Raw genomic sequence first — 16,508 nt, forward strand, 5'->3', positions numbered from 1 at the left:
TAGAATTCTGGGAATTACAGATTTAGTCTTATGTCTGTGAAGTGCAGATTATTGGCGAGGACGCTAAAGACAGGATTTACAACTACTTGGAAAACCATAGTTAAATTAGCCACAGTCAGTATGGGTTTGTGACGGGTCAGGTCATGCCTCACAAACCTTATTGAATTCTTTGAGGATATGGCAGAATATGTTGATGGCTCATTCAGAAAAGAAGGAAAATTGGGATACAGGGAAATCTGTCTGTCTGGATACAGGATTGGATGGCCTAGAGAAGACAGAGGGTGGCAGCAGATGGACAGTATTGAGCCTGGAGCTCAGTGACCAGTGGGGTTCTGTAACAATCAGCTCTGGGACTCTGCTCTTTGTGGATTTTGTAAATGACTTGGATGTGGATGTTGGAGAGTGGGTTAGTAAGTTTGCCAATCACATGAAGGTTGGTGGAGTGGTGGGTAATGTGGAGGGCTATTGTAGGTTGCAATGGGACATTGACAGGACACAGAGCTGGGCTGGAAGTGGCAGATGGAGTCCAATCTGGAAAAGTGTGAAGTGATTCATTCTGGAAGGTTGAATTTGAATACTGAATACAGGGTGAAAGGCAGAATACTTGGCAGTGTGGAGGAACAGAGATCATGGGGTCCGTGTCCATAGATCCCTCAAAATTGCCACGCACGTTGGTAGGGTTGTTAAAAAGGCATATGTTGTGTTGGCTCCCCTTCGAAGGGAATTGACTGTAAGAGCCGTGAGGTTTTACTGCATCTTTATAGCGTCCTGGTGAGACCACACTTGGAATATTGTGTTCAGTTCTGGTCCCCTGTTTACAGGAAGGATGTGCAAGTTTTAGAGAGTGTACACAGGAGATTTACCAAGATGCTGCCTGTAATGGAGGGCAGTTCTTACGGAGAAAGTTTGAGGGTCTATGGCTTTTATCATTGGAGAAGGAGGCGGGACGACTTTGTGGAGGTGAACAAGATGATAAGAGGCACAGTGTGAGTGATTAGTCAGAGACCTTTCCTCCTATGGCATAAATGGCTATTACAAGGGAGTGTAATTTTAAGGTGAATGGAGGATGGATAAGAGGATAGAGAATGGTTGGTGGTTGGAATGCACTGCCAATGGTGGTAGTAAAATTAGACACATCTGGGACATTTCATAGACTCTTGGACAGACACATGGATAATAGTAAAATGAAGGGTATGTAGTTTATTTTGATCTTACAGTTGGATAAAAGGTTGGCATGAAATCATGGCCGAAGGGTCTTGGGCTGAACTATTCTGTGTTCTATGTTCTGTCTGGTAAACTGGGTAATAAGCTCAGATCAGTGTAAAAGGATATGGCATTCAGGAGGAGCTAGTGAACTGGATACAAAATTAGCTTGATGGTGGGAGACAGAGGGTGATGGGAGACATGTTGTTTTTCTGACTGGAGGCATGGGGCCAGCGGTGGAGTGGGTCCCCTGGTGTTTGTCTTTTGGATAAATGGTTTGGATGGAAATATTGGTTTCCTGGTAAGTAATTGTTTTGGGTGTCACTGAAATTGGTGGTATAGTGAACAGTGAACAAGGTTATCTATGATACAACAGGATGAACAGTACTGCTGGGATAGTGGGCTGAAGAATAGCAGATGGAGTTTAATTAGATAAAGGTGAGGTGCTCCATTTTGGTGAAACAAACCAGGGTGGGACTTGTACAGTTAATGTTCGGGCCCTGGGTAGTGTTGTCAGTCAGAGAGACCCAGGGATGCAGGTACGCAGTCTTTAAATGTGGTGTCCCAGGTAGACAGGCTGGTGAAGCAGGCGTTTGGGATGGTTACCTTCATTGGGGAGAGCATTAAGAGGAAGAGTTGGGATGTCATGTTGTGGCTGTAAAAGACATTGATGGGGCCACCATTAAAACATTGTTGATCAGGAGGAAGAACTCCTCTAGTTAACTAACCTCCTTTAGGGAAGGACATCAAATATTCTAACCTGGTCTGGCCGACATGTGACTCCAGACCCACAGCAAAATGGCTGACTCTGAGCTACCCTCTCAGTAATTTGCAGAGGGGTCAAAGAATGTTAGTCCAGGCAGTGACACCCATATCCCATGAATGAATATATAAAAATACCGATGTCCCTCCCTGCCTCTGCAAACCCCTCCAGCTGCAGCAATCCGTACTGGCTTTGTAACACCGTTCAGACCCTGACCACTCTCTGTAATACTCTCACCACCTCCAGCACCTTCACCTCTCCCTGTTCCTATCGTGTCAATGAACCCTGACCGTGGTTCCCCTTCCCACTGCCCTCTTCCTGCGAGCAGACTCATTGCAATCCATTAACATTTACTCCTAAAACACTATCTCACTTCAGGATTTTAAGTACTTTTTGGTGATATTCTCATAATCTAGTATGATTCCTTTTGTCCCAAGTGAGCGATCAGTGGGAATTTCTTGCTGAGGTTTTTACTGTTTCAATCGAATGTCCTTTTGTTGAATATTTTGCATTGTCCCTTCAAATGTTTTCCACTGTTCATTGACAGGCACATATTTCAGTCTGTTTAGCCTGTTTACCTTGGTCAGTTCTCCTCTCAAACTCATGTCATTGGCTATTTTTGTTTCTAAAGTAGCTTGTCCTTTCTGTGATTCACTTTAAAACTTTATATTTCTTTAAACTGCACTTTATCACAATTTCCCGAAGGATCTCTCCAGGTGACATTACTCATTCACTAAGTTTCATTACACGGTTGCTCTGCGATAGTTATGTCCCTTAACAGTTGCACAATGTGTTTTTCAAAGAAACACTGAAAAAAAAATTAACCGAACTCCTCTTCCAATATCAATGCTGTCCGTGTGATTGTCCCAGATTATACAAATATTGACGTTTTCCAAAATTATCACAATGCCTTTGTTAAAAAATTCCAATGAGTTCCTGTTGAATGCAGTGATGAGCAATGAAATGTTGTTTGGTGGCTAAAACTGTTCTGCTGCTTGTGTCCTTGGCAAGTAGTTGCCAGAATTTACATTCAGACTGACTCTACTTCATGATCTGAGGTCAAATGCTTTCTCTGTAATGCCTTTGTTATCCATTATTGTTAGCGTTGCCCATTTTGCCTGAGTTTGCACAAGCTTACGAACCACTGAATATTGTTGTTCACCCTGTATCTATGTCTCCCTGGTGTCTAAATCTCTTTTATCTCTGTGTCACAAATCCATCGACCTTATTGCAGCAACGTTGTCCATTCAAAAAAAAACATAATATACTCTCTTCCACAATTTTCTGTCACAAATCTATTTGCTGATGTACAATTTTAGTTAAACTCTGTCCCATCCTGTTCCTTTCTGCTTGTCTTCAGCCACATTCCCATGCTGTTCCATTGCTTCACCTTTTCCCTTTGGATTTGGAAAGCTCCTTTCACCTGCATCTTCTCTCAGTTTAATGCCCTGTCCATAAACCTACTGACATGATTGGCCAGGACACTGGTCCCAGCACGGTTCCAGGGGGACCATCCTAATAGATATTTTTAAAAATCAGGTATGGGATGTGAGAGTCTCTGGCTGACCAGCCTTTCTTGCCCAGTCCCAGAAGCCCTTGAACTGAGTAACTTGCTCGGCCATTTCAGAGGGTAATTGAGAGGCAAACCCTTTGCTGTGGGGATGTCGTGCAGACCACGTGAGGATGGGCAGATGTCCTTCTCGAAAGGACAAGTGTTTGGATTTGTTGTACATCAGTAATGGTCTCATACTTATTTGTGGATTGTTAATTATTATTTTTAAAATTATTGATTTCAAATGTCTCCTTTTCAGATGGTGGGTTTCAATCCTGCCTCCCCTGACCATTAGCTGAGGTTTTGGATACATTCTCTCGCAATAATACCACTAGGCCATTACTTCACCTCCTCACTGGATGCTCATCCCTGAGCACTGATACCAGGGCATCATGAAGCTAAACCCATTCTTCCGACACAATTGTGTGATCCTGACATCTTCCAGCAAACTGGGACTATTACTTAATATCGCTCCATTTTCCAGATCTCTGTGGAACTCAGTGCCATTCTCCATGTGTAACCCTCACTGCATCTGTTTAATTTCCCATTCTGTCTATTTCTCTGTCTCCTGTAGGTACTCAGGAAAGTCCTGACTCAATAGCCTTCCCAGCTGCTGGGTGGATCGTCCATCACCTCATTGAAAGCAGTTGGTCTGACAGAGAGAGACAAAGGGAAAGGAGATCTGGAGCCTTCAATAATTCCTGTAGTGAAGTAAGGTCTCCCACAGTGCACAGAGCAAAGAACACTGAGAGGGCTCCAAACATCTGTGAACACAACATGACATAGATACAGTGCTGGAGGGGAGCACAGTACACACACACACCCCAGGCTCAATCACCACCCCAATGTAAGTTCTGTTATATTAAAACTCACTACTCTGCAACAGTGTATCTGTGGCATGTCTTGTGGTCCAGTGTCTTCAATAATTTTTAATTCCTATAACAGATCCTATCGCTGTAACCTCTCCCCTTCCCGATAGTCCCTCCACATATTTGAATTGTGCTGCATTCCAGACTACCATCCCTATCCCTGTAACCTGCTTCAGTGTCTACAACATGCCTTATCTTGGTAGTCTCCTCCTCCAATAAGGTAAAAACAAGGACTGCAGATGCTGGAAACCAGAGTCTAGATTAGAGTGGTGCTGGAAAAGCACGGCAGGTCAGGCAGCATCCGAGGAGCAGGAAAATCGATGTTTTGGGCAAAAGCCCTTCATCAGGAACAGAGGCCGGGAGCCTGCAGAGTGGGGAGATAAATGAGAGGGGGTGGGGATGGGGAGAAAGTAGCATAGAGTATAATAGGTGAATGGGGTGGGGAAGAAGGTGATAGGTCAGAGTGGAGGATGGGGGAAGGTAGCAAAGTGTACAATGGGTGAATGGGGGTGGGGACGGGGGTGATAGGTCAGAGAGGAGGGTGGAGTGGATAGGTGGGAAGGGAGATAGGCCATTAGGACAGGTCATGGGGGCGGTGCTGAGCTGGAAGGCTGGAGGTGGGGTGAGATGGGGGAAGGGGAAATGAGGAAACTGGTGAAGTCCACATTGATGCCCTGGGGTTGAAGTGTTCCGAGGCGGAAGGTGAGGCTTTCTTCCTCCAGGCGTCGGGTGGTGAGGAAGTGGCGGTGGAAGAAGCCCAGGACCTGCATGTCCTCGGCAGAGTGGGAGTGGGAGTTGAAATGTTGGGTCACAGGGCGGTGGGGTTGATTGGTGCGGGTGTACCAGAGATTTTCCCTGAAGTGCTCTGCCAGGAGGTGTCCAGTCTCCCCAATGTAGAGGAGACTGCATCGGGAGCAACGGATACAATAAATGATATTGGTGGATGTGCAGGTAAAACTTTGGATGGTGGTGAGGGGAGAGGTGTGGGTGCAGGTTTTGCAATTCCTGTAGTGGCAGGAGAAGGTGCCAGGAAGGGATGGTGGGTTTTTGGGGGGCGTGGAACTGACCAGGTGGTCATGGAGGGAATGGTCTTTGTGGAAAGTGGAGAGGGGTGGGGAGGGAAATATATCCCTGATGGTGGGGTCCGTTTGGAGGTGGCAGAAATGGTGGCGAATGATTTGGTTTATGCGAAGGTTGGTAGGGTGGAAGGTGAGCACCAGGGGCGTTCTGTCCTTGTTACAGTTGGAGGGGTGGAGTCTGAGGGCAGAGGTGCGGGATGTGGACGAGATGCATTGGAGGGCATCTTTAACCACGTGGGAAGGGAAATTCCGATCTCTAAAAAAGGAGGCTATCTGGTGTGTTCTGTGGCAGAACTGGCCCACCTGGGAGCAGGTACGGCGGAATTGGGAATAGGGGTTGGGAATTTTGCAGGCAGTAGGGTGGGAAGATATGTAATCTCGGTAGCTGTGGGAGTCGGTAGGTTTGTAAAAAATGTCAGTGTCAAGTTGGTTGTCATTAATGGGGATGGAGAGGTCCAGGAAGGGGAGGGAGGTATCAGAGATGGTCCAGGTAAATTTAAGGTCTGGGTGGAATGTGTTTGTGAAGTTGATGAATTGCTCAATCTCCTCGCGGGAGCACGAGGTGGCGCCAATGCAGTCATCAATATTGCGGAGGAAGATGTGGTGAGTGGTGCCGGTGTAATTACAGAAGATGAACTGTTCTACGTAGCCAACAAAGAGACAGGCATAGCTGGGGCCCATACGGGTACCCATGGCTACCCCTTTGGTCTGGAGGAAGTGGGAGAATTTGAAGGAAAAATTGTCAAGGGTGAGGACAAATTCAGCCAAACGATTGAAAGTATCGGTGGAAGGGTACTGTTGTGGATGTCGGGAGATGAAATAACGGAGGGCTTGGAGGTCCTGGTCATGGTGGATGGAGGTGTCGAGGGATTGGATATCCATTGTGAAGATGAGGCTTTGGGGGCCAGGGAAACAGAAGTCTTGGAGGAGTGGAGGGTGTGAGTGGTGTCTCAAAAGAATGTGGGTAGTTCCTGGATTGGGGGACAGGACAATGTGGAGGTCAGCAGACATGAGTTCGGTGGGGTAGGAGCATGCTGAGACAATGGGTCGGCCAGGGTGGTCAGGCTTGTGGATCTTGGGAAGGAGGTAGAACCGGGCAGTGGGGGATCCCGGACAATGAGGTTGGAAGCTGTGGTTGGGAGATCTCCTCCTGAGGTGATGAGGTTCTGTCTGCTCTGGGAGATGACGGTTTGGTGATGGGAGGTGGGTCATGGTAGAGGGGGTGGTAGGAGGAGGTGTCTTTGAGTTGGCATCTTGGCTTCAGCGGTGTAGAGGTCAGTGCACCAGACTACCACTGCACCCCCTTTATCTGCTGGTTTGATGGTGAGGTCGGTATTGGAGCAGAGGGAGTGGAGGGCTGCACGTTGTGAGGGTCAGAGGTTGGAGTGGGGGAGGGGGTAGATAGGGTGAGGCGGTTAATGTCTTGGTGGAAGTTGGAAATGAAGAAATCGAAGGCAGGTAATAGGCCAGCGCGGGGTGTCCAGGTGGATGGAGTGTATTGGAGGCCGGCAAAGGGGTCCTCATGAAATAGGCGGGAGTCTTCATTGTAAAAGTAAGCTCTGAGGTGGAGGTGGTGGAAGAAGTGTTCGATGTCACGGCGTGTATTAAATTCATTGATGTGTGGACAGAGGGGGATAAAGGTGAGGCCTTTGCTGAGGACTGATCATTTGTCCTCAGTGAGGGGGAGGTCAGGGGGAATGGTGAAAACTCGGCAGGACTGGGAGCTGGGACCAAGCGTAGGTGTGGAGCTGGGGGAGGCGACGGAGCCTGTAACTGGAGTGGGTGTGGTGTTAGGGGGAATGGGGATGGAGTCATGAGCAGGGGTGGTGTTCCCCTCAGGGTTCTGGGGGCAGGGATGGTGATGTGGGACCTGGGGGTGGTGTAAGCAGAATGCAGGTGAGTGGCGTTGGTGGGAGCGGAAGTGGTGGCAAACACAGTAGTGGGGGGGCGAGGAAGTCAGTGACTGTGTGACATCAGTGATGATGTGAGGGGTGGAAGTGATGACACTTTTGGTGTATGAGGAATTGTGAGGGGCGGAAATGGCATTTACTTTATTTTAACCAATAATTTCCTGTCACAAATCTGTTTGATAATGTCGTATTTTAATGAAACTCAGTCCCTCACTGTTTCTTTCTGTTGATCTTCATTCACATCTCCATGGTGTTCCAATATTTCACCCTTTCTCTTTGGACTTGGGAATTTCCATTCACCTCAGACCTGTCCCCCTCCTCATCTGTGTCCATTTATAGCACACTGCATAATCCTGGTACCAGAGGAGCCTATCCCAATAAAATAGCTCAGTCCTCCCTGAGTACTGGTAGCAGTGCTCACTGGTCAGAACCACTTCTGATGATACCATTGTGTGATCCTGATAGATTCCTGCACTCTGCTGATATCACTCAGTCTCTCTCCATGTGGTATCCCTCACTGTGTGGGTCTAATTGCTGCCTCTGTCAGTGTCTCTCACTCTTGCAGCTGCTCCAGATCCTGAGCCAACAGCATTTTCCACTCCAGAGGGAAGCAGCTGCACAGGCCATGGATGGAGACTGGGAATTTCCAGATCTCTGTGGGACTCAGTGCCATTCTCCATGTGTAACCTTCGTTGCAGCAGTGTAATTTACCATTCTGTCTATTTCCCTGTCTCCTGTAGGTATTCCTGATGTCCCTGACTCAGCAGAATTCCCAATTCCTGTCTTGTCCATCACCCAAATTGAATACAGTTGGTCAGCCAGAGAGAGATGGAGAGGGAGATCTGGAGCCTTCAGTAAATCCTGCAGCCGGTAAGATCACTCACAGTGAACAGCACAGGGAGGAGTTAGTGGACTTTAATTCAGACCCTGAGGGCATGATGTAGGAACAATGCTGGGCAAGGAACATGAGCAAAGTCTCAGGCTTCATTATCACCATCTTGTCTGTAAATTCATCTGTTCCACAGAACCCTCCCTATGTCTGTCAGTTTCTCCATTGTCTGTTTCATCGATACCACTTCCCCTATCTCGATCAGCCCCTACAATCCTGCCTATCCCTGTGAGCTCTTCCTACCACTACAACTCTCCAAGTATCTGCCTTTGCCTTTAATCCCGGGTTCTGTCACATCTCTCCTTAACTGAAGAAAAACAACTCGTCAGTTCCTTAACCCATCCAGGTCAGTGTAGTCCTTTCCAGACCTGAGAAACCTCCCTGTCTTTGTGACTTTTTTGAACTCCTACTACCTTCATGATCTCTGTAACCTTCCCGTCACGACAACTAAAAAGCTCTGTACCTTAGTAACCTCCTCCAGCTGTTAGACTCCTCTTTGTCTCTGGGCACAAAGCAGAGTGACCCTGCTTCTCTCATAAATTAGTTTCTGCATTTCTAATGATGACTTTGAACTCTTCCTGTCTCTAAAACGCACTCAGTCTCTGTAAACTCTGCTGGTCCCGATTGATGTAATTTCCTTCGGTAATTACAAACCTTTATACCTTTAATCTCCTCCAGACGCGACCACGCAGTTTATTTCTATAACCTCTGAGTGATAGAGTCATAGAGATGTACAGCATGGAAACTGACCCTTCGGTCCAACCCGTCCATGCCGACCAGATATCCCAACCCAATCTATTCCCACCTGTCAGCACCTGGCCCATATCCCTCCAAATCCTTCCTCTTCATATACCCATCGAAATGCCTCTTAAATGTTGCATTTGTACCATACTCCACCACATCATCCGGCAGCTCATTCCATACAGGTACCACCCTCTGTGTGACAAAGTTGCCTCTTGGGTCTCTTTTATATCTTTCCCCTCTCACCACAAACCTATGCCCTCTACTTCTGGACTCCCTGACCCCAGGGAAAAGACTTTTGTCTATTTATCCTATCCATACCCCTCATAATTTTGTAAACCTCTGTAAGGTCACCCCTCAGCCTCTGACACTCCAGGGAAAACAGCCCCAGCCTGGTCAGCCTCTCCCTGTAGCTCATATCCTCCAACCCTGGCAACATCCTTGTAAATCTTTTCTGAACCATTTCAAGTTTCCGATAGGAAGTCGACCAGAATTTACGGAATATTCCAACAGTGGCCATAACGATGTCCTGTACAGCTGCAACATGACCTCCCAACCCCTGTACTCAATACTCTGACCAATAAAGGAAAGCATACCAAATGCCTTCTTCACTATCCTATCTACCTGCGACTCCACTTTCAAGGAACTATGAACCCACACTCCAAGGTCTCTTTGTTCAACAACACATCCTCGGACCTTACCATTAAGTGTATAAGTCCTGCTAAGATTTGCTTTCCAAAATGCAGCACCTCGCATTTATCTGACCTTAACTCCATCTGCGAGCTCTCAGCCCATTGGCTCAGCTGGTTCAGATCCTGTTGTAATTTGAGGTAACATTCTTCGCTGTCCACTCCACCTCCTCCAATTTTGGTGTCATCTGCAAACTTACTAACTGTACATCTTCTGCTTAACATCCAAATCATTTATGTAAACGACAAAAAGTAGTGGACCCAGCAACGATCCTTGTGGCACTCCACTGGTCACAGGCCTCCAGTCTGAAAAACAACCCTCCTCCACCACCCTCTGTCTTTTACCGTTGAGCCAGTTCTGTATCCAAATGGCTAGTTCTCCCTGTATTCCATGAGTTCTAAGCTTGCTAATCAGTCTCCCATGGGGAACCTTGTGGAACGCCTTACTGAAGTCCATATAGATCACATCTATCACTCTGCCTTCCTCAATCTTCTTTGTTACTCCTTCGAAAAACTCAATCAAGTTTATGAGACATGATTTCCCACACACAAAGCCATGTTGACTACCCCTAATCAGTCCTTGCCTTTCCAAATACATGTACATCCTGTCCCTCAGGATTCCCTCCAACAACTTGCCCACCGCCGATGTCAGGCTCACCGGTCTATAGTTCCCTGGCTTCTCTTTACCACCCTTCTTAAACAGTGGCACCACTTTTGCCAACCTCCAGTCTTCTGGCACCTCACCTGTGACTATCGATGATACAAATATCTCAGGAAGAGGTCCAGCAATCACTTCTCTACCTTCCCACAGAGTTCTTGGGGACACCTGATCAGTTCCTGGGGATTTATTCACCTTTAACCATTTCAGGACATCCAGCACTTCCTCCTCTGGATTCTGGACGTTTTGCAAGATGTCACCATCTGTTTCCCTATAGTCTATATCTTCCATATGCTTTTCCACAATAAATACTGATGCAAAATATTCATTTAGTATCTCCCCCATTTTCTGTGGCTCCACACAATGCCGCCTTGCTGATCTTTGTGGGGCCCTATTCTCTCCCTAGTTCCCCTTTTTTCCTTAATATATTTGTAAAAAACCCTTTGCATTCTCCTTAATTCTATTTTTCAGACCTATCTCATGTCCACGTTTGCCATCCTGATTTCCCTCTTAAGCATACTCCAACTTCTTTTATACTCTTCTAAGGATTCACTCGATCTATCCTGTCTATACTTGCCATATGCTTCCTTCTTTTTCTGAACTAAACATTCAATTTCTTTCGTCATCCAGGATTCCCTATACTTACCAGCCTTCCCTTTCACCCTGACAGGAATATACTTTCTCTGGACTCTTGTTATCTCATTTCTGAAGGCTTCCCATTTTCCAGCCATCCCTTTACCTTCGAACATCTGCCTCCATTCGGCTTTCAAAAGTTCTTGCTTAATACCGTCAAAATTGGCCATTCTCCAATTTAGAACATCAACTTTTAGATCTGGTCTATCCTTTTCCGTCACTATTTAAAAGCAAATAGAATTATGGTCGCTGGCCCCAAAGTGATCCCCCACTGACACCTCAGTTACCTGCCCTGCCTTATTTGCCAAGAGTAGGTCACGTTTTGCACCTTTTCTAGTAGGTACATCCACATACTGTATCAGAAAATTGTCTTGTACACACTTAACAAATTCCTCTCCATCTAAACCTTTAAAATTATGGCAGTCCCAGTCAATGTTTGGAAAGTTAAAATCCCCTACCATACCTACCCTATTATTCTTACAGATAGCTGAGATCTCCTTACAAGTTTGTTTGACAATTTCCCTTTGACTACTGGAGGGTCTGTAATATATTCCTAATAAGGTGATCATCCCTTTCTTATTTCTCAGTTCCACTCAAATAACTTCCCTGGATGTATTTCTGTGAATATCCTCCCTCAGCACAGCTGTAATGCTATCCCTTATCAAAAATGCCACTCCCCCTCCTCTCTTTCCTCCCTTTCTATCCTTCCTGTAGTATTTGTATCCTGGAACATTAAGCTGCCAGTCCTGCCCATCCCTGAGCCATGTTTCTGTATTTGCTATGAGATCCCAGTCCCATGTTCCTAACCATGCCCTGAGTTAATCTGCCTTCCCTGTTCGGCCCCTTGCATTGAAATAAATGCAGTTTAATTTATTAGTCCTACCTTGTCCCTGCCTGTCCTGACTGTTTGGCTCACTTCTGTTCTCAGCCGTACCAGTCTCAGATCAAGTTCCCAAAATCTTCCCTGTGATTGTTACCACGTCCCATCCCTACATTCCTCCAAATCCCTGTAAAGTCCTCCCATTCCTAAAACCTGCCCTGTATCTGTCAGCTGTTCCATCTTCCACAACCCTCCCTATCTCAGTAAGAGCACCCCTGTCCCAGTTACTACACCCCGCTGCATCACTAAATGCCAGTAGTCAGTGTGCATCTCTATAAACTTACAATCGATATAACCTCCTTCAGTCCCCACAGCCTTCCCTGTCTCCATAAACTCCTTCAGTCCCCACAACTCTTCCTATCCACGTAACCTGAATCATTCCCCACAAACCTCCCTAACTCCATAACCTCCAAAAGGTCCCACGACCCTCCCTATCTCCATAATCTCATCCTGACCCAACGACCCTCCCATTCAGAGTAATCTCCTTCAATCCCCATGATCCTCCTGATCGATGCAACCTCCTTAAGGCCCAACAGCCCTCCAGATCTCTTTGGCCCCTTTCAGGCCCCACATCACTCCCTATCTCCATAATGTTCTTCAGTCACCACTGCACTCTCTGTGTCCATAATCTAATACAGTCCCCACATCACTCCCTATCTCCATAATGTCCTTCTGTCCCCATGATCCTCCTTAATTCCAAAGCCTCCATTACCTGTTGAACCTGTAAGCTACCTTTTTCAGACTGCGAAACAAGAACTCCCATAACCCTTTCTGCTGTCAGTCTGAAATCAAACAGTGTTAGCCTGACGGTAGGTCGGGAGCTGAAATATGTTTGAAAGGATATGTCAATGAACAATAACTGGACCCTTAGAAACACATTTAATAAAAAGAGAATGTGGTTTTGAGCCTGTTGGATTGCATTTTTATTGGTGAGAATATAAATGGCAGAGTAGATACGGGTGAAGGAGTGGCTGTACCGAGGATACGGTTTATACGAATTATCAGAAGCCTTTACACAAGTTTCAATAAGGGCTAAGGAGTAACTTGGTAGAGGATAGGGTATTTTGGTGACACACACCAGGGTGGGACCTGTATAGTTAATGTTTGGGCCCTGGGTAGTGTTGTCAGTCAGAGACCCAGAGATGCAGGTCGACAGTTCTTTGAAAGTGGTGTCACAGGCAGACAGGTTGGTGAAGCAGGCCTTTGGGATGGTTACCTTCTTTGGTCAGAGCATTGAGAGTAAATGTTGGGACGTCATGTTGTGGCTGTACAGGACATTGGTGAGGCCACCATAAAAGCATTGTTGACCAGTAGGAAGTACTCATCTGGTTCACTTACGTCCTTTAGAGAAGAACATCTGACATTCTAACCTGGTCTGGCCTGCACGTGACACCAGACCCACAGCTACAAGGCTGACTCTGCTATACTCTGGATAATTAGCAGTGAGGCAAAAGAATGCTGGTCCAATCAGTGACACCCACATCCCATGAATGAATAAATAAAAATAGCTATGTCCCTCCCTACCTCTGCAAACCCCTCCAGCTGCAGCAATCCGTACTGGCTTTGTAACACCGTTCAGGCCCTGACCACTGTCTGTAACACTCTCACCACCTTCAGCACCTTCACCTCTCCCAGTTCCTTTTGTGACATAAAACCTTGACAATTATTCCCTCTTCCATCTGACCTCCTACTGCGAGCAGACCCTTTGAAATCCCTTTAAAACTCACTCCTAAAACATTCTCTTACTTCAGGATTTTAAGTACTTTTTGGTGATCCTCCAAGCCCGATAATCTAATATGATCCTTTTTACTTGAGTGAGGGACCGATGGGGATTTCTTGCCGAGGATTTGTCTGTTTCAATGGAATGTCCTTTTGTTGAGTATTTTACACTGTTCCTTCAAATGTTTTCCACTGTTCATTTACAGGCACATGTTTCAGTCTGTTTAGCCTATTTATCTTGGTCAGTTCTCCTGTCAAACTCATGTCATTGGCTATTTTTGTTTCTAGTTGTAGCTTGTCCTTTCTGTGATTCACTTTAAAACTTTATATTTCTTTAAACTGCACTTTATCACAATTTCCATGAGGATCTCTCCAGGTGACATTACTCATTCACTAAGTTTCATCACACAACGGTCGCTCTGAGATAGTTACGTCCCTAGCCAGTTGCACAATTTGTTATTCAAAGAAACACTGAAAAAAAAATTCTCTGAACTCTTCCAATGTCATTGTTGTCAGTGTGACTGTCCCAGATTATGTGAATATTGAAGTTTCCCAAAATTATCACAATGTGTTTGTTTAAAAAAATTCCAATGAGTTTCTGGTTAATGCAGTGATGAGCAACTGATAGCTGTTCGGTGGCTAAAACTGTTGTGCTGCTTGTGTCCATGGCAAGTAGTAGCCAGAATTTACATTCAGACTGACTCTACTTCATGATCTGAGACCAAATGCTTTCTCTGTGATGCCTTTTTTACCCATTATTGTTTTTGTTACCAATTTTGCCTGAGTTTCTGCAAGGTTGTGATCCATTGAATAGTTATGTCCAACTTTTGTTCACCCTGTAACCATATCTCTCTGGTGTCTAAATCATTTTTATCTCAGTGTCAGAAATCCATCTACCTCATTGATAAGACTTCGTCCATTCAAACTAAATCATAATTTACTCTTTCCCACAATTTCCTGTCACAAACCTATTCACTGATGTACAGTTTTAGTTAAACTCTGTCCCATCCTGTTCCTTTCTGATTACCTTCAGCCACATCCCCATACTGTTCCGATGCTTCACCTTTTCTCTTTGGATTTGGAAAGCTCCTTTCACCTGGACCCTGTCCCTGCATCCTCTCTGTCAGTTTAAAGCCCTGTCCATAAACCTACTGACATGATTGGCCAGGACACTGCTCCCAGCGCGGTTCCAGTGGGACCATCCTATTGGATATTTTCATAAATCAGGTAGGAGATGTGGGTGTCTCTGGCTGACCAGCCTTTCTTGTCCAGCCCTCGCTGCCCGTGAGCTGAGTAACTTGCTCGGCCATTTCAGAGGGCAATTGAGAGGCAAACACTTTGCTGTGGGTATGTCGTGCAGACCACGTGAGGATGATCAGATCTCGTTGTCGAAAGGACAAGTGGGTGGCACGGTGGCTCAGTGATTAGCTCTCCTGCCTCACAGCGTCAGGGTCCCAGGTTCGATTCCAGCTATGGGCGACATTCTCCCCGTGTCTACGTGAATTGCCTCCGGATGCTCCGGTTTCCTCCCACAGTCCAAAGACGTGCAGGCCAGGTGAATTGGCCATGCTACATTGCCCATAATGTTAGGTGTATTAGGTCGAGGGTGATGGGTCTGAGTGGGTCAATCTTGGGCCGAAAGACCTGTTTCCACACTGTAGGGAATCTAATCTAAGGAATTGTGACTTTTGTTCATCAGCAATGGTTTCATATTTGTTTATGGATTGTTAATTGCTATTTTTAAAATTATTGATTTTTAAACTCCACCATATCTTATGATGGGATTCAAACCTGCCTCCCCTGAACATTAGCTGAGGTTTTGAACAAATGCCCTAACAATAATGTTACGAGGCCATCACTTCACCTGCTCACTGGTTGCTCATCCCTGAGCACTGACACATGAAGCTAAACCCATTCTTCCAACATGATTGTGTGATCCTGAAGTATTCCAGCACTCCAGTGAAATCACTCAGTCTCTCTCCATGTGGTATCCCTCACTGTGAGGGTCTAATTGCTGCCTCTGTCAGTGTCTCTCACTCTTGCAGCTGCTCCAGATCCTGAGCTAACAGAATTCTCCACTCCAGAGAGACGCAACAGCACAGGTCAGGGATGGAGTTTGGGATTTTCCAGATATCTGTGGGGCTCATTTCCATTCTCCTTGTGTAACCCTCACTGCATCAGTCTAATTTCCCATTCTGTCTATCTCTTCCTGTCGGTACTCAGGAAGTTGCTCACTCAATAGACTTCCCAACTGCTGTATGTCTCATCCATCACCTCATTGTCTCTCTGGCTGACCAACCATCTTCAAAGGGAAGGGAAATCTGGAACCTTCAATAAATCCTGCAGTGAGGTAAGATCACTCACAGTGCACAGAGCAGAGAGCAATGAGAGGGCTCCAAACATCGCTAGCAATACATGATATAGATACAGTGCTGGATGGGGAGCACAGTATAGACACACCCCATGCTCAATCACCACATCTACTTTAACTAATGTTGCACTGAGACAGCATCGGGAGTTCATAGTTATCAATCCAGTCCTGCGCTGTCTTAGTGAGCATTAGGACAACAGAGGGGAGAGTAGGCCTCCAACGAGAGGTTGGGAATGCTGCCTGGGATCTTTCTGTTCTGTGTTCTCCCCCCAACACTGTACTAAGACTCACTACTCTGCAACACTGTATCTGTGGCATGGCTTGTGCACCAGTGTTTTCAGTCATTTTTAACTCCTACAATAGTCCCTGCCCCTGTAACCTTCTCCCTTCCCGGGAGTCCCTCCACATATTTGAAATGTACTGCATTCCAGACTACCATCCCCACTGCTGTAACTTGCTTCCATGTCTACAACGTGTCTTATTTTGGTACACTAATCCTCTTTAGCTAGATACAGAGTGATACAGAACGGAAACAGAACCTGTGGTCCAACG

General features: G+C 46.1%; 1 long non-coding RNA gene across 1 annotated transcript in view; it reads left to right on the plus strand.

Moving 5' to 3' along the window:
- Positions 1 to 16,508, plus strand: part of LOC140479201 (uncharacterized) — a 128,018-nt gene that overhangs the window by 52,769 nt on the left and 58,741 nt on the right. The window contains exons 5-6 of the long non-coding RNA XR_011960979.1: positions 4,093 to 4,365; positions 8,117 to 8,246. This is a non-coding gene — a long non-coding RNA (uncharacterized lncRNA). The remainder of the gene's footprint in view (positions 1 to 4,092; positions 4,366 to 8,116; positions 8,247 to 16,508) is intronic.

The sequence above is a fragment of the Chiloscyllium punctatum genome, chromosome 6 (genome assembly GCF_047496795.1).
Source record: "Chiloscyllium punctatum isolate Juve2018m chromosome 6, sChiPun1.3, whole genome shotgun sequence".
In the NCBI taxonomy this organism is placed as follows: Eukaryota; Metazoa; Chordata; class Chondrichthyes; order Orectolobiformes; family Hemiscylliidae; genus Chiloscyllium; species Chiloscyllium punctatum.